General features: G+C 38.6%; 1 protein-coding gene across 6 annotated transcripts in view; it reads left to right on the forward strand.

Moving 5' to 3' along the window:
• The window catches only part of ZNF385B (zinc finger protein 385B), a 265,765-nt gene that overhangs the window by 74,193 nt on the left and 164,361 nt on the right, over positions 1-27,211 (forward strand). The window contains exon 1 of one of the 6 annotated variants that reach the window (XM_060779935.2): positions 10,305-10,386. The exons of 4 other annotated variants lie outside the window; for them this stretch is intronic. The gene's annotated coding sequence lies outside the window, so the exon portion shown is untranslated. Of the gene's footprint in view, positions 1-10,304; positions 10,387-10,533; positions 10,590-27,211 lie in introns of those variants that run through there. One more of the 6 variants, XM_060779928.2, reaches the window with a different exon arrangement.

The raw sequence follows: 27,211 nt of genomic DNA on the forward strand, positions 1-27,211 counted from the left end.
AGAGACAAAAAGACTATTATGACTCTACTGCTAAACCAAAGACCTTCAACATCGGAGATGAAGTTTTATTTTTATCTCCCAACAAAACCAACAAACTTCAATTGGATTGGTCTGGACCCTGGAAGATCATCAGAAAGCTCAATCACATAAACTATGATATTTTTGATGAACATTCCAATGTGGAAAGAAGAGTTCATGTAAATATGTTAAAGCCTTATGTTAAAAGGTCTGCGAATGTATGTTTTGTTGTTTCAGAAGAGGAATCCGGTCCCTTTTCTTTTTGGGAGGGTGATCGTGAACAGTACAAAAATTTAGATCGGGTAGATATGAACATAGATTTGTTCCAACCACAGAGAAGAGAGGTTGTGGGAGTTTTAAGTAAAAAATGGCATTCTGAGGAATGTAGTATGTCAACAAATGAAAATGGTTAGATAATGTAAAAGATACGAATAACAGATTGTTAAGATAGAGTTTGTGTTTACAGGATTTTATATTTGAAATTAAACATGTTTCAGGTAAACGAAATTTAGTTGCGGATGCCTTATCTAGGATTCCATAGGTTAAAGGTTTGTATATATGTGTAATTGCAATGTATTTAACCCTAATATGTTTCCCTTTCAGAATTGATGTATATGTATATATTGTTGAATAATATGTGGAATTATTTTTGCCATTCTGGGATCGAGAATGGTACAAAAATAATCTTTCTGGGGGGGAAGGTGTAGAGATGTGTTTATTATAAAGTGTTATTTATAATGTGTTTAAACTGTATTTATAATGTTTATTATAAAGTGTTATCTATAATGTGTTTGAATCTGTATTTATGTATTACATTTGTTGCCAAGGCCTAGCTGTGAGAGATAGGTTGCCATGGTGACAAGGCCGAAGAGGAGGTGGGCGGAGCTTAAGGAGAAAAAGGTTTGAAAGTGGCAGTTAAGCTTCAGTCAGGAGAAAGTGACCCTGAGAAGAAGAGCAGAGCCGGTTAAGGGCTCTGGGGAAACAGCAGAGTCGGGAAAGGACTCTGGGAAAAGTAGTGTAGTCAGGAGGAAGAGACCCTGAGAAGAGGGCAGAGTCAGTTAGGGCTCTGTGGTGGGAAGCTTTATAGATTCAGTTAGATTTAGTGATTGTGAATATTTCTTCAGCAAGGTAGCTGAAGGGAAACCTTGTTATATTGTTTGAGTAAAAAGAATCTAACAGAGAGGGTTTTAGGATCGCCAGTAGTGGAAGACTGGGGATCAGTGGTTTGATCCGGTAAAGGACAAACAGTGTGAATATTCACAATTAGGAACACTGAAATAATAAAGCACTTCACTGTAGAAGGAGTTTATAAGAATTGTAACATCTAAAGCCTGAATGTATCACAGCCAAGCCATATTGTAACCAACAAGCATGTGCCAAGTTCAACATCTCAATATTGCAACAATTACGCTTTGTTAATAATAAACTTGTTCTCTTTGTTATTTTAAACCTGCCTCCTCCATTGATTTTATGTTCGGTGTATTCCACTCTACCAAAGTTACCTCACAACGCAAATAGGAGTAAATAGAGACTTTAAGACCAGCGTCTTTACATTTTATTGGTGGCAGTTTAATTTAATAGCAGTTTAGGGTTCCTTATATTTTTGGTAATCCCATTTGGTGGGATAAAGACTTCTTCACATTTTATTGTTGACAAGCGGTGGCATTAACGCTTCCTCACAAAAGGTAACCTGCATGCAGTGAACACTTTTGCAAAAGTCTATGTTACACAATTACATATACTGAGGGATTGTGGCAAATAGTGATGCTTGTATATCTGAAGTTCAAGGGAACTTTATGTTCTACTAAAAATTTCAGCCACTTTGCAAGGTATGAATTAATCTATACTCCCCCTGTTTTGTTTTTTTGGTTTTTTTGTCGTGTCAGGAGCGACCTGGTGTGAGAGAATTGGCCGTCTGCAAGGACGTTGCCCAGGGGACGCTGGATGATTTTGATGTTTTTATCATCTTTGTGGGAGGCTTCTCTCATGTCCCCGCATGAGGAGCTGGAGTCGATAGAGGGAGCTCATCCGCCTCTCCCTGGATTCGAACCTGCGACCTGTCGGTTTTCAGTCCTGCTGGCACAGAGGTTTAACCCACTGCGCCACCGGGGGCTCCCCCTGGTGGCACAGCAGGTTAAACATCTGAGCTGCTGAACTTGCTGACCATAAGGTTGGCGATTTGAATCCAGAGAGTAGGGTGAGCTCCTGCTCTTAGGCCCAGCTTCTGACAACATAGCAGTTTGAAAACATGCAGGTGTGATTAGATCAATAGGTACTGCTTCTGCGGGAAGATAACGGCACTCCATGCAGTCAATGCTGGTCACGTGACCTAGGCGGCATCTGTGGACAAAGCTGGCTCTTCGGCTTATAAATGGAGATGAGTACCACCACCCAATGTCGGACAGGACTATACTTATTGTCAGAGGAAACTTTTACTTTACTATAAAAAAAATTTCTGCATATATCAAATATACATCTGTTTGCTTTCAAATGAAATCCCGTAAAAAGGATAACTTGTGTAAGCATGTGCTTTCAGGTTGTGTTTTGACTTATGGCAACCATATGGATTTCAAAAGAGTTTACGTGGACAATGAATAATCATATATGCCTTTTGCCAGTTCCTTCCTCTAAATTATACACTACAGCACCCAGGATTGGTGGTGATCTCATATCCAAGTACTAACAAGGCTGGCCCTGCTTACCTTCCAGGATCAGATGGGATCTGGTTAGGGTATTTAATTCACCATAAATCTTCCACCTGATCTAAGTAATAATAATCATAATAAACTTCATTTATAGTCTGCCCTATCTCCCTGAAGGCACTCAGGGCAGTTTGCAACGAATATGGTAACCATTCAATGCCAAAAAGAAAACCATACAAACAATTTTCATCAAGACAAAGCACATTAGACAATATAGAGCAACCTGACTGTAACTTAATAAACAAAATAGCAAAAAATGAAGACATAATAAACTACAAAAACCCTGATAAAACACACTAAATATAAAAACATAAAACCGATTACATCGGAGCTCCATCAGGCGAAGTTCAACAATACCAATGGCCAGGAGTACAAACATAGATGTGCTCAACTATAAAAGGGCTGGGCGAGGGATAGTGTAAACAGCAGGGAAGTGGAAAAAGTGCAGAACAGAGTACTATCTGGCAACCTAGGGACTGGGCCTAGGGACTAGTTGCTCTCGAATGTTTGCTGGAACATCCAGGTTTTCAGTTCCTTATGAAGAAGGACAATGTGTGTGTGTGTGGGGGGGGGGGTGCTTGCCTAATCTCCCTGGGGAGAGTATTCCAAAGTCAGGGGGCCACCATCAAGAAGGCTCTCCTCGTTCCCACCAACCATGTTTGTAATGGAGGTAGGTCTCCCTGGCAGATCTTAGATCATAGGAGAAGATGCGGTCACAAAGATAGGGAGGGGCTGAACTGTTTAGGGCTTTGTAAGTCATAACCTGCACCTTTACTTGGGACTGGAAACTTATCAGCAGCCAGTGAAGCTGCTTTAATAGAGGTGTTGTGCACTCCCTATAATTAGCTTCAGTTAGAAGGCTGGCTGCCAATCTTTGTACCAATTGCAGTTTCTGACCCGTCTTCAAAGGCAGCCCCATGTAGAATGCATCGCAATAACCCAGTCTGGATGTAACCAAGGCACTGACCACTGTAGCCAATTGCAGTTTGGTTTTTTAAGTGGATGATGGGCATTAGACAAAGTGCTGGTGGATGGTTGGTATTGGGTGAAGTCTCTATGCTGATCCAATTTAGAGAACATGACTGAAATATCTCCTGAGGGAAAAACAGTTTTGTGCAACTGACATTCTTTAGCCAGTGGTTCCAAACCTTTGGCCCTCCAGATATCTTTGGATGCATCTGCACCAGGCCCGTAGCCAGGATTTCGTTTCGGAGGGGGGGGGGGGCTGAAATTTTTTTCAGGGGGGTTTTCGGGGGGGGGGCTGAGTTTCGGGGGGGGCTGAGTCTGAGTGAAAGAGGGTCTAGCCTAGCAAACCTTTTGTATCATTACCCCAATACCCCCATGCATATGGGAATATTGAGTATGGTGATCAGATCATGATATGAATAAACATAACAGTTTAAATAATGCACCAATAAGGCCTTTTCGCGAACCACCATGAAAATTTCGGGGGGGGGCTGAAGCCCCCCGAGCCCCCCCCCCCCCCGGCTACATGCCTGATCTGCACTAAAGAAATAATGCAGTTTGATACCACCTTAACTGCCATGGCTCAGTACTATAAATTCATGAGAGCTTCAGTTTGACAAGGTCTTAAACCTTCTTTCCCAAACTAGTAGAAGTCCAAAACACCTGGAGGATCAAATGTTGTGATGCAGTGGCCTAAACAATGAAGGAGGTTCACCAACAGGACAGACACCTTTCAAAACTGCTGTGAAACTCTTTCATCAGCATCATACTGTAGCCCCATGAGGCTGGTGTCCCTGGATAGCAGCAAACTGAAGGATTTTTTCCTAATGTTAAGAGTCAAAACAGAGTGACTGTCCTGTTTTGTATCTGGAGGCAATTATGGATGGAAGGATGCATCTCCATTACTTTTATAGAGGTGATCTGTTATTATTACAGAAATCCCTTTGACTATAGAATGCCTGATTATTTTATCCAGAACTGCCACTTCTGGGTTATAAAGGTATGAGTTATAAAAGGTTTGAAAAATGTTACAGGCAATATTGAGTTTATGGTTCAACATGGGTTAGATCTTAGGTCAGTATATATACTTCAAACATTAGCAGGTGAGGAATGCTGACACTAATACTTTTGTGTGGTAGGGAAATGTCACATATCAGTCGTGTACTGCAAAATATCTTTGTTTTAAAAGCAGTGTCCTTTACTACAGTCTTATTCCTCTGTCTGCTTGTTGTCATAACTACATTCTTGATAAGGAGTGAACTGTCAGAATATTTCTTTCTTTCAAAATTTTGCATTAGAGCTGAGTTAAATTCACTTTCTCATCTTTGTAACACACCGTAGCTATGCTTTGGGGAGCTTGCAATTTGGTAGATTGAGTGAGAAGTGATTTTTAGAGTTTCTGAAGAGCTGGAAAAGATTCTGTGGGTTTAGTTAGAGATTACTTATAAGTACCAAACTTATTGATGAACCTTGTTTTTCTAGAAAAAGGTTCTGAAATAGCACAGGCACTACAGTTAGATGAGACCCAAGGTAGATGTTAGATACTGTTTCTTGGAACCTTGTTTTTTTTACACTTTCAGTGATTTTTTTAAATGAGAAATTTCCCAAAGATCTAATGTGGACTAGAATATAAACATTTTAATAAATAAAAAATTAATGCAAACATTATTAGGAAAAGATGTGCTACATGAGGTACTTAACCCTCTATACCTCAACCATTTCCCCCATTGTTTCACGTAGAGATTGTGAGAGAAACTAGGTATGATGAGTCTCTCATTTAAATACCGCCAGTAAACACAACCCAACAAAAAACTTGTTACCCTGTGATTTGGTTTTGGGGCCTGTTTCTGGAGTTATTTGGGGTGCTGATTTGGAGGATGGCATTGGTAGACTACACTAGTTTCTTAGGATCTCTCATACAGATGACCCCCCCCCCCCCCCACCAACTTTTTCTATTTTGTTGGCAAATGCCAGCAAAATGGGACGTGTGGAGCACCTCACGGCAACCCGCATGCCCTCCCTCCTTCCCCCATCACGTGGGTACATTGGGACAAGACACATTGGTATCCTGTCCCTGTCCCCATCAGATGGAGGAAATGGCTGAAAAATGTGGGTAGCTCCATCAGAGATACCTAAAACACAGCTTACCTATTGTTGTTGGCAAGGAAGCATCTCACAATGCTTCCTCGCTACTTTGGCCATCAGTGGGGCAGGGGCAGGGCCATGGCCAGTGTCATGTGATGCCAGGATCTGTCCCCGAAGAAGTATAAATTTACCCCTGTCTGATGAGGTGGTTAGATAATGGTTATCATGATTTTCTGTGGGCGAGTTAGATGGCATAGGTTCTGCCTTTCCAAACTAGAGCTGATAGGGGGAATTGATTCCATTTTTTTGGATTCAGCATGTCAAATATACCCAGAAAGAGTCTAACATTTGAAGCACCAAAATGTATATTGGCCAGTGAAATTCATAGAGATCTCTCTCTGCTAACACAGGGGATAATATGAATATAATAAGATGAATGCCTTAGAAATTGTATTGTTTATATTGATAGTAAACATTATTCTTAATTATGATGTCTGTTGTGGGTTAAGCATGATGAGGGTTAGATTTATTATACAATAAGTATGCAAATATGTCCCAGGCAGATGCAGATACCAACTGGAAGGTACATCAGGACTGCCCCCATTGGCCCCACATCCCTGGAATGCAAGCAGGCCTGTAATCAGTAAAAAATTTTGGAGTCGGATGGAACAATAGGTCCATAACACCACATAATTTAAATTATGTGACTCATTCTGTGATTTTATATAGACCTAATAAAATCAAATTTTTATTTTAGCTACAAAGTTTCAAGTCTAAAAAACCTGAAAATGATTCTTAATTGGTAATTTTGTAGTTATAAAACAATACCACAACATCTGTTGGAAACACTTGAAAACTGTGTCAGTTCACTTTGACAAAAATCAGGCTCCAATGATAAACTTTGGTGGACACTCAAGAGTGCAAGGCCAGTCAATCTTTTTAAAGTGTTTAAGAGTTGAAAATGACCTTTCATTTGTAGCTTTTGACACTGACAATTTTACAGAAATCTAAAGTGCAACATTTGGAAAAAAAACTTGTTTATCACAGACAAAACATACTTCCAGTGTGTTTGTTGGTTCTTCTGCAGGTGTGATCTTTTTTCCATTTTCTGCACCGCAGGTCAAACTCTTCCATCAGTGTGCCAGTATATTGAAGGCATATACTGTTAGAAATTGACCATAGAGTCACACTGGAGGACCTGGAGATTTCAAGAAGAAACAAATTAATCAATTTGTGAATAACCAAATCTACCAAAGTTAGACCTGCAAATGTGGAGGGCCAACTGTAAAATATGCAGTATACATCATGAAGTACCAAGATATTCTTAAATATAGTTAATATAGTTAACCGTATAGTGTAACTGAATATGTGCCACAAATAATACCTTACATAGAAACAGCTGTCTTATATTTCACAGCCTTTTCATCTTGAATTTTTTTATGTGATGTTTTCTATTTTTGGCATGACTTGTATTCAAGCATTTTTTTATATTCATAATATTTGGGCAAATGCAGTTATATATATATATAATACTACATTTTCCCTTTCAATAGTGCATTCCTATTAATATTTACTGAGAAGGAAGTCCTATCATATTCTGAGGTGCTTTCTCCCAGATACGTGTTCATAGGATTGCATGCAACCCAAATGGAACAGTTTTAGAGAAAACATCTCTTTAAAAATAAACTTTCATCTCTCCCCCTGAGCACTTATTTAATATTTCATTGGGCAGTGATCTGTATATACAAGAAATAGATCTAAGAAACTATAAATTGATTGAAGGTCACTCCCCAGTAAAATCCTTGACTTGCCTGAAGTTAACTTTATGGATTTCAGCTGCAGTTAATATGTCAACAAATGCAATGGCACAAGAATAGACCAAGTTTCCTCCTACTGCTTTATGGGCTAATGATCCAGTCTGTTGCACTTTATTCCCATGAGTATCTTCTCTAGCATGGGAAAGCCTTGTGAACAGAGAATGTACTACTACATTTTAAGTAGATGCTAGAATGATGAACTCTATGCTGAATTTATTTCCATATTCAGAAACATAAATTAATAGCAACTGTGGCACATTTTGTTCCTATTTCGATATCTACTTCAGAGAGATAAGACTGATAGTATCATAACTTAAGTGGTTCTTCAACTTTTGTATTTGGGACATAACAACAACAACAACACCCTGGGAATTTAGACCTGTGTATGAGTCAAATGACACCTGCTAGAATACAATCTACTACGTGCCATGCTGTAATGAAAGTCAGCTGTTTTTTTGGCAATTGAACTCTCAGTGGTTCCTAACCTTTGGTCCTCCATATTTATAGCTACAAGAGTGCCTTAAAGTAGCCGTGATTGTGTGGCAAATAAAAAAAAAGAGTCTGGTGGCACAGACTTGCAAGTTTTCTTTGGCACGGCCATTTGCAGACGGCAGCCTACTTCATTAGATTGCATGTGTTTTGGATTTCAACTCCCAGAAATCCCAGCCATCTTACCAGCTGTTAGGAATTGTGGGAGCTGAACTCCAAAACACCTGGAGGTCCAAAGGTTGGGAACCACTGGATTAGAGCTAGTCATCATTGGACATCTTTACCAGGTACCAGTAACTCTACCCCTTTATATAAAGGCTTTTCAAAGGGTTCCAAAAGTACAGACTTTCTCGAAAAACATTGATAATCTGGGAATTTTCAGCAGCACAAAGGCTTCCAGGGCAAAAACTTTTAAATGGCAGGAATGTTCCACTTGAAAGCCACAGGTTACTCATCCTTGCACTCAACCATAGTTTTGAGATGTGAGCAAGCAAGTTGAATCAGCAAGCACCATCCATCAACAGTTGTGAATTTCTTTCTCTCTGTGTCTCTTATGAGAAACTGAATGGTTTGGAAGCCCCTTCAAAATCAGTCTGGTTGATTGTGCTACTCCATTGACAGGTTTTGTACTAAGGGAATTGATTCATCCAATCCAATTTCATCAAATTAATCAAAGGTGAAAACATGCTGTCTCCTCATAGCAACCCCTCTCTTTCAAATGTTGGATTTGGTGGATTGCCACAGCAGTACATTGGAGATTTTATTACTGCAGACCTATAGAAGTACTTGGGTGTAGCCATTAACAACACAGAAACATCAATATACTTTTCTTTTTTTACTTTGGCACAGAATGACATGTTTTAAAATATGACTAGGAAAATAAACACACTAGAAAAAAAACTCTCATAAAAGGAATCCTTGAGTGAAAACAAAGAACTGATGGATCTTTGTAGTTGTTTGAGCACAAAATATTGTGGAGAAAAATATGCAGAAAGAAATATACATATCCTATGTAAAGGGGAAAAATAGAGCACTGTAGTAAATCACAATGAATAATCAAGCACCAAAATGTGTCATTTGATGTTTTTGGTAAAGTCTAGAGTAAACTGGAAAAACCTAAAGCAAACAGGAAAAAGAAAAATCCCATGCGACAAGTGCATGTGTGTGTGACAAATAGCCTGTTAAAACAATTTAATAACTGAAATAATAAATGATACTACATGCTACCATTTACAAAGCAGCTTTTGAAAAGAAATGTCTAAGGTGAAAATTTATTATTCTCTTGGAAACTCATAGAGGGGTTTTTGTGTGTGACTTCCTTGACCTTATTGATACCACTATCAATATTTTAAGCAATCATATTTTAAAATGTTGTTTGGAATACTATTGTAGAGTTGTGAATGTATAAGCACTTTATTTATGGTGCCACACATTCCTTCTTGCCCACATCCCCCAAATGTCCATTTACTGCACAGCAGCAAGTAATGTAAATCTGTTAGAGACCACCACATGGGCCATCTAGTCCAACCCCCTGCCATGCAGGAAAAGCACAATCAAAGCACCCCTGACAGATGGCCATCCAGTCTCTGTTTAAAAGCCTCCAAGAAAGGAGCATCCACCACACTGAGACAGGGAGCTCCACTGCTGAACAGCTCTTACAGTCAGGAAGTTCTTCCTAATGTTCAAGTGGCATCTCCTTTCCTGTAATTTGAACTCAGCAGTATTCCCTGTCTGCTATCTGATAACTGGAGCACTTTCACAGTCTCTGTGTATCCCCTAAACTAGGACACCTTTTTTCACAGCTATATAAAATCCACATTGAACTGGATTATATGGCTGTGTGGACTCAGATAATCCAGTTCAAAGCAGATATAGTGAATCATCAGGGTTATGTGGCTATGTGGAAGGGCCCTAGGTACCATTGTGAATTTGTAACTGTCCAGTAGCATTCAAGTTACTATCAATATTTTTGAAATTATCAATGAAACTTATTTTATGTTATTAAGGTTAGTATCCCACGTGTGGATGTGTTGTTGCTTATTCATTCAATCGCTTCTGACTCTTCATGACCTCATGGACCAGCCCATGCCAGAGCTCCCTGTCAGCCTTGGCCACCCCCATCTCCTTCAAGGTCAATCCAGTTGCTTCAAGGATACCATTCATCCATCTTGCCCTTGGTCAGCCCCTCTTTCTTTTTCCATTTTCCCCAGCATCATTATCTTCTCCAAGCTTTCCTGTCTTCTCATTATGTGGCCAAAGTACTCCATCTTTCATGTGGATGTAACATACAGGAAAGACCAGCAAAGTTGGTAAGCAGTCTTCACAAGAAAGAGTTTTCCAAATGGCTTTGTTTTTAGTTGGGCTTTAGCTAATGTGAACTAAGCTGATTAGGTGGCCTCTGGTCACCTCTTAATGTGGGTTTTGATCTCAGGCCAGTAATCCTCTTCTTGTGAGATCTCAGATCTCTAGTCCCAAGATGTACAGAATGCATCACCCAAGGATGGAGTTTGAGGTAGGTCCATTTGAGTTTCTACCACATAACTGCAATTGTTCTTGTTTGAATGGACAATGCTTTTCAGTCTCCCTCTCGAGATAGAAGGATATTTCAGGATATTACAAGGTCATCTGTTGTAGGGGCCTAGGGAGAAATGTTGCATGAAAAAGATAGAAACGAGAGCTGGTGTGTTCCTCATTTTCCCAAGATATCACCTTAGAGATGAATAATTAGTGTGTTCTTCTTATTGATTTTCATCAAGAAATCTTCACTTTCTAGTCCTAAACTGAGGCAGTTATGGAGGAGGGAGGGTTGAGGTCCATAAATTAACATGGCAAAGTTAGAATAGCAACCTCTGAAGCAGCTGAAAGTGGAGCTAACAAAGCAGGAGAGAAGCAGAGGAGACACAAGGAGGACAAGCTACAGGTCATTTAGTTTCAGGGTTGTTTTTTTTTTTTTGTTCTTGCTTTAGACATCCTTTGTGGACTTAATAACTTAAGAAACAAGCCATGGTTGGTTTTACATGTTAATGTGCAGTAAATGCTGATGGCTTGTTCTTTTCTTCTTGGCTCCAACAAGCTCCTTGCTTAGTTGCTCCAAATCAATACTGAATATAAAAATGCTTGCAAGATAAGAATGTTTTGTACTGACACTTATTTTGAACTTTCTTCTTTTTAGAAAACATGATTACAGAGGCTAAACATTTATCCCGTATCTGTTTGTTAAGGTGATTGCACAGAACACAAAGCTGAATGCCTGTTAGCAAGCATTTCTGTCTGATTGTGATGGCATGACCCCTTTTGCAGCCCAAGACATAGACTAGGAGCGGCACTATGATTGCTAACACTAGGGAGGAATTCCAAGGATCCATATCTCAGGTTTGAGTAATTAATAAAAACAGATGCCCTGAAGATGAAATTTTGTTCAGTTGAATTTAATTTATTTGCTCATTTTTTTCACAGATAGCATAAAGTTCATCTTGCCTGCTTGAGCAACCTCTTTTTACCTGCAGGCACTTCATATAGGGTTCCTTTATGAAAATGGAGGCTCCTACAAGTAAAGCTGCATCTGCTGGCATTCATCTGTCTGCAGAACTGTTAAAGTATGGTTAATGCAGTGTGACACCGCTTTAACTGGCATATCTCATTGCTATGGAATCCTGGAACTTGTAGTTTTCAGCCTTTATATCCAGCTTCTGCCTCCTGAAGAATTCTACAGGTTTTGTGGTTTAGTGAGGCCCAGGGCCTGTCTGATTGATCTGTTGAAAGGCGTCTCCCTAAACCACGAGCCCCAGAATTCTATAGGAGGCAGAAACCGGATTTAAAGTGGATCCATGCCCTAGTGTGATGAGGTCCTTAGTGAGGCATCAACACTTTTTTTGGCAGAGAAAGCCAGAGAAGTAGCACTGAGCTATGGAAGCTAAAGTGGTACCAAATTGCATTAATTCTACAGTTCAGATGCACCCCTCTCATGTACCAGTGATGAGGGAGAGGGTAATATACTTTAGGTTCCCACTTGAAAGCATAAAGTTAGACAACAATCTTTGAATTTTTGCAATATTAGTATAAGACTTTGCAAAAATTGCAGTTTCTCACACCTAGTTAAATGATGTTTTAAACAGGATCGTGCTGTGTGTCTTCTATAGTTTTGTGTATTTCAGGAAGGAGTAGACATATGAGTAAGGGGTGAGGGGGATGTCCAAAACTGTGTGTAATGTTGTACAGAGGTGGATGACTGGGCTTTTACATTCTACTTCAAAGCTGTCTTGTTCGTGCTTTCCACCAAGAGACCATTATCTGGAACTACAAGGTCATCAAGATAAGAAGAATAAAATCAATAGATTGTCATCCTGAGCTCGCTGAGATATTGTTCCTATCTCTTGAGCACATTCCTTTCAAACCTGAATCCAAGTTACTCAAATATTTACACTGTCTGCATATTTAACACATTGTTGTTTTTCTCTACAGAGAAGGCATGTTTTGCTACTTTGCAAGCCTGACTTTTCTTCTCTCTCAGGGCCTATTCCTCACAGATTCTTTGACTGCAAAGAAAGGTCCAAATAATTTCTTGTGTAAATCTTTCTGAGTCATTGTATCTTTTTCCTGATAAACAGGACAAAAGGAAAACTTGGACACAAAAAGTTCCTTTATTTATATACTCGCATCTACAGTGCTTGCATTCCCCCCTCCCAATTCATCTTCCTCTCTGTCTTTAGGGAAACAAACTGGAATGAACTACCCAGCAAGAAATATACAACATTCATTTTTGTCCCACCTCAGTGTAACCATGTATAAAGGAACTGACATATATTGCTATGAAAATATATCAAGTCAGCCTTCCACATTTGTTGAGATTAGGGGCACAGGACCCCCATGAAAGGGAAAAAACTTGAATAACAATTGCTTTCTTATTGTTTTTCTTGTCTGTTGGTATTATATACATCTCAATACTTCTCTAACCTGGAAATTGCTAGATCCTCCAACATGACTCTACTCAGTCAGCTTCCACTAGGTACCTAAAGATTCCTAGGGAGAACATTTTGATCAAGTCTATGAATAACCAAATACACAAAAGTCAAAACTCCAAATGTGGAGGGCAGATTGTACATTAAATTCTGTCTTATATTGAGAACTGATCTACGACCTCATATGGGCTAGATTTGGCACCAAGGCCGATCTAGCCCCGGTCACCCACGGAGTAGGTTGGCTCCGATCACATGATGTCATGCTGGCTCTGTGGGTGAAGGAGGGCGGAACCAGCATGCTACTGTCATCCTGGCAACTCAGGAGGCTTCCCTTGTTGCCATTCATTCAATGGAGGAAGCCACACACTCCATGCACACACCATGTTTTCCCCTGTGGGACAGCTGCTGGAGGAGCCTGGTGAAGCAGGGCTGGTGGCGGTGGCTTCCTGATGCCCAGTGCCAAACCGGAGCACTGCTGAGAGCTGCCACCGAAGATATGATGATCAGGTAATTACACAGATCGCAAGAATAAATGCTAAATTTAGACAACCCATCAATTAACAGAGGAAACCAATTGTCTTCAAAGAATACTGTTATAGTCATTGTGCATTTCAGTTGAAGTCCAAAATGAAGCAGTGTAGAATCTCTTCCAAAGTGTACTAGAAAGTGGAAACTAACACAGTTTCACCAGTTGTACATGTGTGAGGATGGAGAAAGGTCCACACACTTTTCTTGCTTGTGTGCTTGTTCACCATTAGTTAGTCTTAATGTCTCCTGTTCATGGAGGAAAAAGTGAAAAAATCATAGTTATTCAGCTTTAGTTATACATCTAATTAATCTGTACACCTTCCAAAGTTGCTGAGAGCATTGTCAACCCAGTTTATGGGCTGAATTGGCATGTAAAGTAATATGTACACAAGGCAACACAGATACTCAAAATTGTTCAGATTTTACAAAAGAAAAAGAATTATAAACTTTATCTCTGCACCCCCCCCCCACACTTACATGTATACAGCACACCTGAATAGTGCATCTTGATTAAGTGATTGTAGAGATGAACCAGTATAGATGGATTTCACAATTGATGTAGTGATGGAAAATATCTCCGTTGTAAAAACCTGAACACCATAATGAAGAATCCTTGACATTACATTTATGTGGAGTAGTTCAAGCTTGCAGCTAGAACACTGTATGAATGTGAAGCATTGTTGTGCATACGTGTGTGTATTGTAAATATGTTTTAAGAAAGTGGCTTGCAAGTGCAGTCAAATCAAGCACAAAAAGGTCACTGTTTTTGCCTGGGTAAGGAGGAAAATTGCATCATGCATAAACACTTGTGTGAATTTACATCCTTAAATGAATTATACCATTTAAAATATTTTAAGGGCTCTTTTGCATGAGATTGTGCATCACATACCTATACTATGCGTGAAGAACAGACAGAAGAATGAGTGTTCTGAAATGTGTGTCAATACATGCTCTGCCCCTGGTCACATTTAGTCATTTTATGTATTTAACTCTGTGGACCTGTTATTTGAACCCAAAAAGTGTTTCCTGCAGTGGTGAAAGGTGTTTATTATAAAAGTACTTCATTTCTTACAACTACGCATATTTAATTTCCCAATTTTTGTTTCTATCATGTGATCCTACAGATTCATCATCTCATCTTCTCATAGATACAAAAGAATGTATTCAGTTTTGCTTTTCACTGCTACAGTATGTTGTAACTAATTTTGGTCAATGGGCGGATTTACACTGACACAAAATCCAGAGCCAGTCTTATATGTTGGGCACCAAATTGGCTCTGGGTTTTGTCCCTATCTCTGTGCTGGCTATCAACCCTAACTATCCTTCCTTGCCCCCTGTGTCAAGCCAGTCTCCAAATGTGAAATGGGTCTTACCTATTTCCTGTCACTTGCTGCGACATCAGCCAGAGAGAGTGTGGCCCCCTTTTCCTCTCCCCGGCACTCCCCATCACCCGGGCCAATATTACAGCATGCGACGGGGATCAGGTAGGACCCATGTCACAGAAGGAGATGGTTGCAATGGGGAGAGAGGGAGGAGAACAGCCATCTTATGTCTCCATGTTGCTTGAGTGGGAACTGTTGTGGCCAATTTCATGAGGGAACTGGCTCAGTTGTCCCCGTAGGCTCTTATGACCTTATCACATGGGGCAAAAGAAGTGTCCTAGGATGCTTCTTCCCCAGTTTACTTACTACAACTCCCATTATTCCATAGTGTTGAGTTATGGCAGTTAAAATAGCGCCAAACTATTAATTCTGCAGTATAAAATTGCATTCATCATGTAATTGTAGATGGCTTTCTATTTAAAAAAAATATTTTAACATCAGAATGACATTTTGGTAGCTATCTTTCTCTCTACTTAAGTCATGCAAAGTGATCAGTTGTTAATCTCCTGTTACTCCTTGCAGCTATGAAAGGAGGTTGGCTGATAGCTGAAAGTTTACCAGCATGTTACTTTATTTCAGTGTCACTATATTATTTTCACATTTTCAGCATCAAGAAGATGAACTTCAAAAGCAATTAAGGAATATGTTTCTAAGAATCTATGCTTGCAAAGTTTCAAATTCCTTCCCTTTAAAAATGTTTGAGCAGATGTTTCTGAATATATTGGAAATACCGTAGTGCCGTGCATTGTAAGCATTTGACGTTTTATTTCTTTGAGCTTGTAAGAATCATATATCTTCTTTCATTGTTTACACTGCCTAAACCATTACTTTGAGCTTTAACCATTCTTTCTTCAACAAAAATGAACATGAATCGGAAGCATTAAAATTGTTCACCCCTCTTAAGTTGACACGGCACTATTGTAGTCAGATCTACAAATCCAAAACCCACATTTTTTGTGTCACAAATTTTAATTATGTTGCATTTTTTTCAAAACTGTGCAGCTGTTTGATTAGTTTATTAAATTAATTCAGTAATGTATTTATATCTTCTATATATATATATATATATCTATACCTATACTTATATCTATATGTATTCAGTATATATAATAGAAGAATATCTATGTTTGCATGTATTTTCCAAGATGGCTCCCACTTTCAGAGGGCACTGTGATTCCCACCTGCAATGAATCTTGACCAATCTTGGCACACAGCCCCCCCTTCCCCATGATCAACAGAAAATACTGGTGGGTTTTAGCGGGATTAATTTAGGATGATGGCAGTCAGAGCTCATCCCGCATCCAAAGAGCATTGTGACTCCAACTGATGATGGATCTGGAGCTAACATGGCACACAATTATGACAACTTTAAGCAGTAGTGTGGTTTGGGGATAATGCAAGAGGATAAGTTGCAGTCCACCTACATCCAAAGACCACTGCAATCTCCACTTTTGATGGGTTTGGACAAGACCTGTCACATAGGACACCCCCACCCCCTCCCATGTCCAGCAGAAAATACTGGTGAAATTTTGGGGTATAGACCTGAGATAATGTTGAGAGAGATAAATTCTTCTTGTAGAATATCTTAATTAGGCAAACTGTAAAATGTGCTTCTTCTTGGTTGACTGAATAAAGTATAGATAATTTGAAGATCATCTGACCTGTTTAATAGAAAAAAAATCAAAAAAATCTGATTTTGGATTACAGGTAGTGACAACAGCTGTTGCATTGGTCTTAAGTTGCTTTTTTGATCATAATTGGAGTTTCCATTTGTCATTATATGGAGAACACTGCGAGCTGTAATTCACCTCTGAACTCTGATTCTAACATTTTTGGAATAAAATGGCATCCTAGGTTTTACGCTTTATGAGAAATTCGAACTTCAACGGAGGTCTGACATACTGTGAAGATAGGCAGAAGGTAATTCAAGACCTACAGTAGATTTCTGGGTGATTTCCATGAGTTCACGCAGACTGCCTCACTCCCTATCGTTGAACATAGCCTCCTCCACAAATTAGGCTGTTGAAGTGAATGAAGTGTTGAGGAGTGGAACCATGAATTGATTTTTTAAATGACAATACTGAGATCTAAATTCTAGTATTAAAAACAAATTATTTGGTTGAGATGCATGTTTTATAGTTAAGTCTATGTCTACTACTACTACTGGTTGAAACTGGTGGATTTTAGAATTCCTGTATGGAAGGAAGCAAAATAGATCCCAGATTCTTTCTTTCCACGTAGTATGGTGCACTTTGCAATGGCACTGATGATGCATAGACATGTGGATGATTATACCAGGTGTCCTTGTGAACTTGATTAATGGGTAGCCTATAGGAGCCTTTCCAGTTTAGTGATTCTTTGTTGGGGAGTCCATAATCCAATCATGCCTTTCTTTTTTGAAAAAGACAGAGATGTAAATACTTTTCAGGAATGGTTTCTTCATCCTTAATGTATCTGTTGTTCATATGTCTGCTGTCCAGCTCCATGGACTGAGTAAAGCACTTGCAGTAGCAAGTGGAGTATTATATCCTCAGGCAGATGGATTGCAATAGTTCTATGACTAGAGATGTTTTCCTTAACTATTGGTCTTGAAGGACCAGTCGCAGCTGCTGGTTCAGTGGGTGGTGGTCCATCTTGCCCATTCTTCTTTTATAGAACACATTCTTTGGCCTTCTTTTGAGGTAGAAAGACTAATCACTTTGCTCTCCAACCAGTGAAATAAAGAGACAACATAACTGTGTGGGTTAAACTATGGGCAGCTTTTATTATATGTTACCAATCAATCTCGGTGTGAACTGCCAGCCAGTTTAAGGGCCTGAATTTGAGGCATGAACTTGTAATAAAATGTAATAAAATGAGGTAGTGGCCATCAGAGACCAACTCATCCTCAAACAAGGACAAGACACTATGATTCCTGGATGTAACCAAAATGTTGTTTCAGGGAAACGAGTGGAGAATTCCATCCAATTTCCAGAGGATATTGAGGCCATAACTCCCCCACTCAAGGCCATTCCTGTTCATCCTCACCTCGATTTGTTTAATAACATATGAGGGTTCCTATTCATGGCCTACACCACAAAGGGGTGCCTTAGGTACACACTGATATGTAACCTATTGCTGTTTTTCTCACGAATGGGGTAAAGAGCAGGGAGCACGCGTAGGCTAACCCCTAACTACAACAAGTCCTGGCTGGGACTATTTTCTCTCCCTTCACTAGAAGGGAGCAAAGCCCTTCCCCACCCAGGGAAGGATTTTTTTTAAGTTCTTAAAGCCACAAGCTGTTAAACCTCCCAGAAAAGAGCAAAACAGGTCCTCTTTGGGAACTTAGTTATTTGTGTGCCTTTTGAATAAAAACACCAGTACTTAAGTTTTCAAGTAAACAAATTGTCATTTCTGTTTTATGGATTTTTTTTAAGGAAACAGAGGTAAACTGAAGTGGGATAACTTCATATGAAAGATCCAGAACAGAGGGAAGGAGGTACTTCTTTATAGTGTGCAGATAGTGTCACAAGATGTGATGGCTAAAAATCTGGAAAGATTTAAAGAAGGATTCAATCAATGGAGATTAAGGCTATCAGTGGCTACCAGTATTAGAGAAGTTGAGATGAAGGCTGCAGTTGCTGGTTGACTTCCTATAGGTAACAAGCTCACTGCTGTTTTAGTATTTTTAAGTTCATCACTTTAAGATAGAAGTAAGCCTGTGCACTAGCTTCCGATGTAGACAATTGGCTGAAACTCTTCAGTCAAATAGTAAGGAATTTAATGGCCACATCATGTATTGCTTCCCCTTTCTGTCTTTTTAATCCCATTATGTTTCATCCACTTCTATTTTGTATGATTAGCACTGGTTCAGGTTTTCTAGCATAATAATTCTGATTCATTCTATGCAACATCCCAATGGACTAAGGTAGCTTTTAATGAAATACATTGTTTCAATCAGAAAGTATGTTGAAGAAACATCTTCCCTTTCCTCTAAGCATGGGTAAAGAAGCAGACATCTATTGGTGTGGTGCTATCCTCCACCCTGCAGTGGTGGCCAGTCCTTATATACATTGAAATACTAATTTAAATTTCAGACTTTATTTCCTGGTATAGTAACTAGGTCAATAGGATGTAATTGGATTATTTTTATTAGAATGGGTAGCACATTAAAAATCTATACCACACAGTATTCTTTGAGGCAGCAAAATGCCTGATTAGGTTTCAGTATTTATGAAGTTGTATTATCCTGAGTACTCCTGATGGTTTTATTGATCCAATACTAGTGGTAGTTCTCCTGGATTTCAGTCAAAGATCATTCCTAACCTGACTAAAATATTATATTGGAGATTCAGACAAACAAACCTGCTATTTCCTAGATGCTGTTGCTGAATGTTGGCCCCTCCTTGAGGAGGACGGTAGCCTGGCCATGCGAGGTGGAAAGACTCCTTGACAGTGTCTTCCTTGTTTCAGTTATTTTCCTCTGAGCTATCTGTTGACCAATAGGAATGAAGCACACTGTACATTTGCAGTTTCGGCTCAGGGCATACTTCTCAACAGCTTCAGCTCCAGCCTTGCCAAATCTGAAAAGCAACTGTTAGGATCCTTTGCTTTTGAGGACTTAAAAAGCATTGATGAATTATATGCAGATGAGAACCATGCTTCTGGGTAAGTAAAACTGTGCCAAGCATATTAATGTCTCTTATGATCCTTACTTGTGAGTAAGTCCCATTGAGATAATTGGGCCATACTTCTATGCAATGAACAGTGGGATCAAACTGCACGTCTGTTTTTATAAGCATAATTTTTTTGGAGATAAATCCCATGGTTTAAATAAAATGGCATTTATTTCTGGAGGCATCTGGTTAATCTTGACTTGAGCTGTAACACGGCAATTCTGCGCAAACTTACCTGAATGTAAACCCCACTGAAATCAATTAGATTTAATACTGGCTTCTCAGTAAACATGTTCAGGACCTGTGTGTAGGTTTTTAGCAGGACCAAATGATACGCAGCATGCTTAATTGCCTTCATGAACAAAGAAGAACATATATTTTTATTGTTTTTATTATTGCACAGCTACAAATTATATCAACACAAGATGTCAGGTTATATTATAACATAATCTTGTATTAATATTCTCACATATCTCGATATTTGTGCCTCCCTTTAGGGTTGGACTGGATGGTACAGAAATTAATTTCCCTGAGCCAGTGCATAGGAGAAGATCATGACATTTTCTTTAAGATGTATATTAAGATGTTTTATTAGAAAACATTCCTGATTCTAGAAGTAGATAACGTAGCTTTGTATACTTCTCATTTAAAGATTCTGCTGCAAACTCCGTGATGGCATCTATAATAAATTAGGGCTATTTCAGATACTTGAAGAATACCATCTTTATATACTTAAAGAATGTTATTTTTAAATCGCTCGGTTTGTAAAATATTAATGTTTTGCCATTTTTATCCTATTCCTCTGCAACAGTAATAAACCTGTGAAAGAGAGTGAGTAGAACGCAAATGTTAGAATGCCTATTAACATGTAGGAAGTATACTTTCCTTATGTCAGAACTGTGTCATAAAATTAGTGATGCCTCTTCTCAATGTCTTATGAGTATCCTTATAGTCATTGTACTATTTGGTTGGTTTTACCCCAAACGTGTCGTTATTTTTAATAGAGTTACCTTCCAAAATAAGCTGTTTTAGAATATATATAATTGATTTCAGTAGGATTTATATATGAGCGTGGAATTAGAACAGGAATTGAGAATTTGGGATTTTGAAATGTTGCTGGATTACAAGTCCCAGCATCCCTGACCTTTGGGCATGCTGGCTTCAACTGATAGTCTTTCACCATTGACTTCTGGAGGGTATACTTTTAAAATAGTCAAAGATAACTTCTACTTAGATGAGCTAAAGGTACCAGGCAATGCTAAAGGAAAAGTACTTCCCCTTTCTATTCTGTGGAGGAACCAAAATAGCCTTCAAACACTCCATCATCATCAATCGCAATGTTCATCTACTAATTTGCTCTCAGTGATTTAAAATTGTCTTCCACACATTAATTACAAGAAACTTTAATTGACTGACATAACCATTAAAATCTGCAATACCTATTGTATGATTATGCTGCTGTGTAAATTGCCATATGTATCCAATTGTTATAAAAATTACTTATTGGCTGAATTTTTTAGATGTTAGCTTCCCCCCCCCCCCCATCATAAATGTTCCAAATGTATTCATGTTGTAATACTAATGAAGAAATGTCATCAGAACATATTTGAAGACATGCAAACATACTTGAGAAAATGAAAACTCCAAGCAATTGTCATGTTCTGTACTGTAATTCAATTTTACTCATCACAGATGTACCAGATTTTTTCAGTATATTTATCATTTTATTTCATTATTTGGTATGTTTTCTTGAACTTCTCATAATTATCTTGCAGTGAGATTATCTAAGTAATTTTGAGGTGTTATATTGGTATGCTTGACCAGGATTTCTGGAAGGTTTATTATCGTATTTGTATTTATTGTTGTCGGGTGAGCTCCTGTTGCTAGCCCCAGCTCCTGCCAACCTAGCAGTTTGAAAACATGCAAATGTGAGTAGATCAATAAGTATCACTCAGGCGGGAAGCTAACAATGCTCCAGGCAGACATGATGGCAACATATCCTAGGAGGCATCTAAGGACAACGCCAGCTCTTCGGCATAGAAATGAGCATCACCCCCCAGAGTCAGGCACAACTGGACTTAATGTCAAGGGGAAACCTTTACCTTAGTTATTATTGTATCAGGAATTGAATGTTTTCCTTTTTGTTGTTGGAATCCGCCCCAAGTCCCATCTGGGAGATAGAGCGGAATATATAATAATAATAATAATAATTATTATTATTATTATTATTATTATTATTATTATTTTAGTAGAGGTTTTGGGACTAAGTCCTATAGGCAACTATTAGCATAAAATGACTTGGAATCTAAAGAAACTAAATATTATTAGAACTTATCCATTTGCGTTTTTTGCATGCAAGGTACAAAAGAAATTAACTCCCATTTTCTTTATCATTTAATTCTTTCTGTGTGTGTCTATATAAAGACACTTGGTCTTTATTCTCTGGTGGGATATAAAAATCATTAAGCTACTGCCACATCTGCTGTTCGGTACACACTTACTGTGATTGCTAGAAATGTCTGAACACCTTGCATTTTTATATTGTTCCCTTGAAAACCTGGATCATAAAGACTGTTTCAAAGGAATAGAGAGCACTCCAGAATTTAAGAGATCTGCTTTCAGATATTTAAAGCAATTTACATTTGAGGAAGGAGGTATGTGGTGGTCTGTCTAAGAAGCATAGCTCTGAAAAAATGAGTGTGTGTCATTTGCCCCATTATGCACTGGGTTGGCGGTATGGATTTCTTGTGGCTACTAGGAACCATACCTGCAGAATGCAAACTTCATTCATCCTGATGAAAGAGATTTATTCACACTTGGTTATTTTGCAAAGTAAATAATTGCATCTCATGGGCAAAAGTCAGAAATGCATCTGTACAAGGTAGACATCGGATGACATTTGCCAAAGCTTTTTCCTCAGTAGGGGAAACAGCACAAACTCTTGGAGTCCCTGGCCTTCCTGCTCCCCTGTTTGGCTGTTATTGGCAATTCACATTTCCTCTATAACTATGGGAACATTTACCAAAAAAGTGGGGGGAAGAGTAGTGGTCTACATTTGGCTTTCTTCCTGCAGTGGGACCGATAAGACTGGAGAGAAGGGAACCAAATGTATGATGATAAAGAGGAGGTGAACCTTTTGGGAGAGCATTTCCCTGAACCATGCCAAGGTGAAAATCATTTTCAAATAAACTGCCTTTCAGAAAAAAACTCTTTTAACACATGAGTGTGTCTAAAGGGGATCCATCAATTGAAAGAAGCAAAACGGCCAAACCACTGTTACCCGCTCCAAATACCACCCACATTTCTATTCTCTGACATCTGCAAGTTAGCCATGGAAGCCTGAATATTATTGGGAACTGGAACCCTGGCAGATGGTGATCTGATCATGTGAAAACTTGCATGTGTAAGCTTTTCTTAAGTCAGGTATTTATGACTAAAGCATGAACTTTGGGGACTTAAAGAAGGCAGATGACATTGGAATCAGTAACACAGTATTTATTCACCCTTTGGCAGGTAGATCTCCTTCCTGTGTATAATGCATGAATGGAGCTAATGAACTTTGAGGATTAGAAATATTCTGTACTCTGAGTTTTTTTCTGTTGCTGTCCAGTATAATAAACTTGAAACCAAGAAAATTTGGCTTTGGCAAATCCAGACAGGCTAAACAGATGTCTGTGAATGAGCATCTGATCACGTAGTCACCTTCACCACTTCTGGGAACCCACATGACCTCTTCAGAGGTGGAGGAAAACAGAAGTGCCATATATAATCAACACCTGTGGAATGGAGTCATGTGCTTTCCCCTTTTATTGGTAAAATGAGTCACTCAGGGTGACACACTCGTTCATAGATATTAAATCTGGAAAAATACTCCAGTGTCAGAGACTCAATTTTTTTTCTGAATAAATGAAAGAAAGATGAGTTATTCTTGAGCTATTTCTTCCCTTTATTACTAGATAGATGATTCAGAAATTCATCCAGTGACTAAACTTGCTTTATCCAGTGGGAAATAGTTACTGCTTGAATCTCTGATGAAAAGAACGCTTGTGCATTCATCTCTGTGGTATATTCATACCTGCCACGAGGTACAGCACTTTTTGGAACATTACATAAAGTTCCTTGTTTTAGCCTGAACTGGTTTGGAATATGCAAACAAAACTAAAAGAGACCTTGCATAAGCAGGAAGTCCAATATTTATACAGTAATCAATAGAGCAGTGTGGAGAAGGACCTGCAGTGACTTATGCTACAAGACTTGGCTTTAAACTGGTTGGAGATTTTAGGAGCTTCTCTTACATCACCTAAACAGAGAGACTGATAAAACCATTGGTATTTTGGAACAGATGTTTAAAAACCAGATTTGCTCAGACTCTGTCCTGTTCACAGCCTAAATCATATTACAAATCTCTGTACAGGATTAATGTCTCTATACAAAATGGATTGCAGAAGTGCCAGTCATCTGGTTTTATTTAATGTAATACTGTTATTGTTGTTGTTGTTGCTGCTGTTTTTGTTGTTGTTGTTGTTGTATACCTTCACATTGTTTCCGAGTCATGGCAACCCTTTCACTGGGTTTTCTGGTGTCATCCAGTGGGTTCCCATGGCCAAGCAGGGAATTGAATCCTGCTCTCCAGAGTCATAGTCCAATGCTCAAACCCTAATGCAAGAAATTCCTACTGTTTAGTCTTTTGCAATCACTCTGACTCTATTATTTATCTGTAGGACAGTTGTCCTTCTCACACATACCACATCCAGTTAAAGTATTTGTTAATACCTTTTATTAGTATTTGACGGTTACCAAAGTGTTGTGGTGTCAGCCTTGTTTAAACCCCTTTTGCCTTTGATTTCTGTAGCAGGAGCTAAGTTTCTTGAGAAAGATTCAGCTTGCCTGTAGCAGCTGAGATGAGACGTCTGTAGGATTGTCTCAGGGAGTTGATATATCCCTTCTGGACCTAATCTCTATACCCAGTGAACTAATTTTGGAATTTAGGCTTCAGTGGAAGGAATATTTTGGACTGAGATGGAGAGCGTCATAGTTCTTGTCTGCCTCCTCTGAAAGACCCAATTCTTGTTATTCTTTTACCTCTCTCTGTCCTCTTTTTTTGCAACCAGCTACCTGGAAGCCTTGTTGTAAACCCCTTTGCAGTTGAAAAGGCTGAGGAAGCTGGGGTGATTTGTGAAAGCTTGCTAGGAGAGAAGTCATAAGAGAAATTGTGGAATTCATACAGTGATTCAAAATACAATACTGTGTGATTTAAAAGTATTTAGACGTATTTGGATGTAACACATCAAAAAATGATCTCTGTATCTGTGGGACAGGTACCTGTGATTTTTTTCACCCACACAAAATATTCATCTCTAGACATTTCTTAGATTCTCTAGCATTACTTTATGGTATGCTTCCACAAGAAGATGACCACAGAATTATGTTGGAGGATCTAGCAATGCCTAGAAAGATGTCCTCTCTTAGGCATCTCCTAGATCCTCCAATGTGGCTCTAGGTTGTGCTTCATTCATTCCATAGGGTTTGCTATTATCCATTATTTTTGCTAATTGTTAAGTTTGGGAATGTATCCTCAGTAGATATAAGAGTCATACAATAAGCCAAAATTACCAAGAATTCTGGATGATGATTAATGAGCTACTTGTTCATCTTTATAAGCTGATGAACCCCTCTTGTCTCTTCTCACCTGAAGAAGACACAAAACTAAAGCAGAGAATAATGAGAAAGCAATGATTTCCCATTACATCTGTATCTAGACCACAATTTGTTACTTCTTTGATCAACCAGAAATAGGAAACCAACTTCAGGTGTTTGGGACGTCATCTTCCAAAGCCCTAGCCAGCTGGGCCAAATGTCAGGAATTCTGGGCGTGAAATCCAAAATACCTGGAGAAACAAAGGCTAGAAATTACTGTATTGTATAGATCTGATATGGGGAATTGGCATTTGCTTTTGTTGTATTTAGGCTGCATACTTCTCAAACTATGCCAAACCTGCCTTATTTTAAATACGTACAAATGAAAGAAAGCACTATAAGCTTCCAGTAACTTTCTTCCAAAGGAAGCTATGCCTGGATAAATATTGCACCACTGCAGTTTCTCATCACTTTGTGAACTGGATTAAGCATCGCAAACTTTTCTTCAAACAGTTCACCACCATGTATACCTAGTATTTCCCCAATACTGACACTGAAAAAAAGTATAAATAAAATGAGTATTAATGAGATGTAACACGAAAGCTGTTCACAAGAGTATAGGGGAACTTTTCTGATGAATCATGGATGCCAAGCTAATCAATGCCATCTACAACTCCTTGATTAGTACAATTACCGAAGAGAATTCTCACCTGTCTATCTCACTCACCAAATTGAGTCCAAGAGAGTCAGGGACATTTGTGCCGAACCCTTCTCAATCAGCCTTGTTTCTCTAAAAATGTTATACTAGTATTTGTCTTTCCCAACAGTAAGATTATCTGAGGAGGATCTAAAATGTAAACGTGGAGATATGTTTTCCCTAAAACAGAATCTTGAAATGTAATTTGTATTTGCTCCTTGCCAAAATATCTGAAGAAATGTGCGAGATGCTGCAAAATTAATTACATTTTTTCAGGATGTTTTTGAGGGACTATTATAGTAGTGTTTCTTTTTTTCTTTGTGCTCAAACCACCTGTGGAGTTTTTATAGTACGTTAAGCACAGTGGCTTTGAAAAAAAACAGACAACCCAGCAATTTTAAAATTTTTTCAAAATTGAGAACAATATGTGTGTCTATATATCTGTAAATTAGTAAGGAGGGAAAAAAGGCTATGTGTTATAAAACACAAAGGATCTCCCCAATGCTAAAAATATTTTATGTCTCTTTAAGCAGTGTAATTCTCTGTAGCACACCAAACACTTTTCCTTTGATATTGAGAGTGCTATATAATCCTTTGTTGACACAGTGAAATTATTTGATCTGTCTTGTTTCTATAAAAATAAAACAAAATGAAGGTGTAAAAGATCTTCTCACCTGTTTGACCCCACAGTTACAATTCTTGGCTGTTATCACTCACCTTGCCATTTTACCCTTAGGGTCTCTTCCTAAATCAGGTTCCTGGGCTTCAAGGTATCTACTGTTGTTGTTATTGTATATTTTTTGTATGTTAACACATGTTGTGAACTGGTCCGAATCCCTCTTTGAAGGTGAGAGGGTCGGTATGTAAAACCTCGAAATAAATAAATAAATAAATAATACTATACTGAACAAGTTGTGGTAAAATATAATGTTCTTCTATGATAATTAGTAAATCCAGCATTCAGAAAGAGGCATAGAAAATAAATTCCATCAAGAATTATTGTCCAATGAGTATATTAAATTGATAATCTTACACTGGCTTCATGCACAGTATACTATATAAAACTTTAGTTTAACTCAAAGTAATACTTTCCCTGAACTCTTTCCACGCTCTCTGCTCCCATCAAACCAAATGTCTGATTCACATCTTATCACTTCCTCTGTTCCTAACCAGCTCTATCTATCTTTGATGGATTCTCTCAAGATTTCATTCCTATCTGCCCTATTCTTATCTCTGTTTCTAACTAGCCGTATCTGATTCTTTTGACAGACAACCCT

The sequence above is a fragment of the Anolis sagrei genome, chromosome 1 (genome assembly GCF_037176765.1).
Source record: "Anolis sagrei isolate rAnoSag1 chromosome 1, rAnoSag1.mat, whole genome shotgun sequence".
NCBI lineage: Eukaryota > Metazoa > Chordata > Lepidosauria > Squamata > Dactyloidae > Anolis > Anolis sagrei.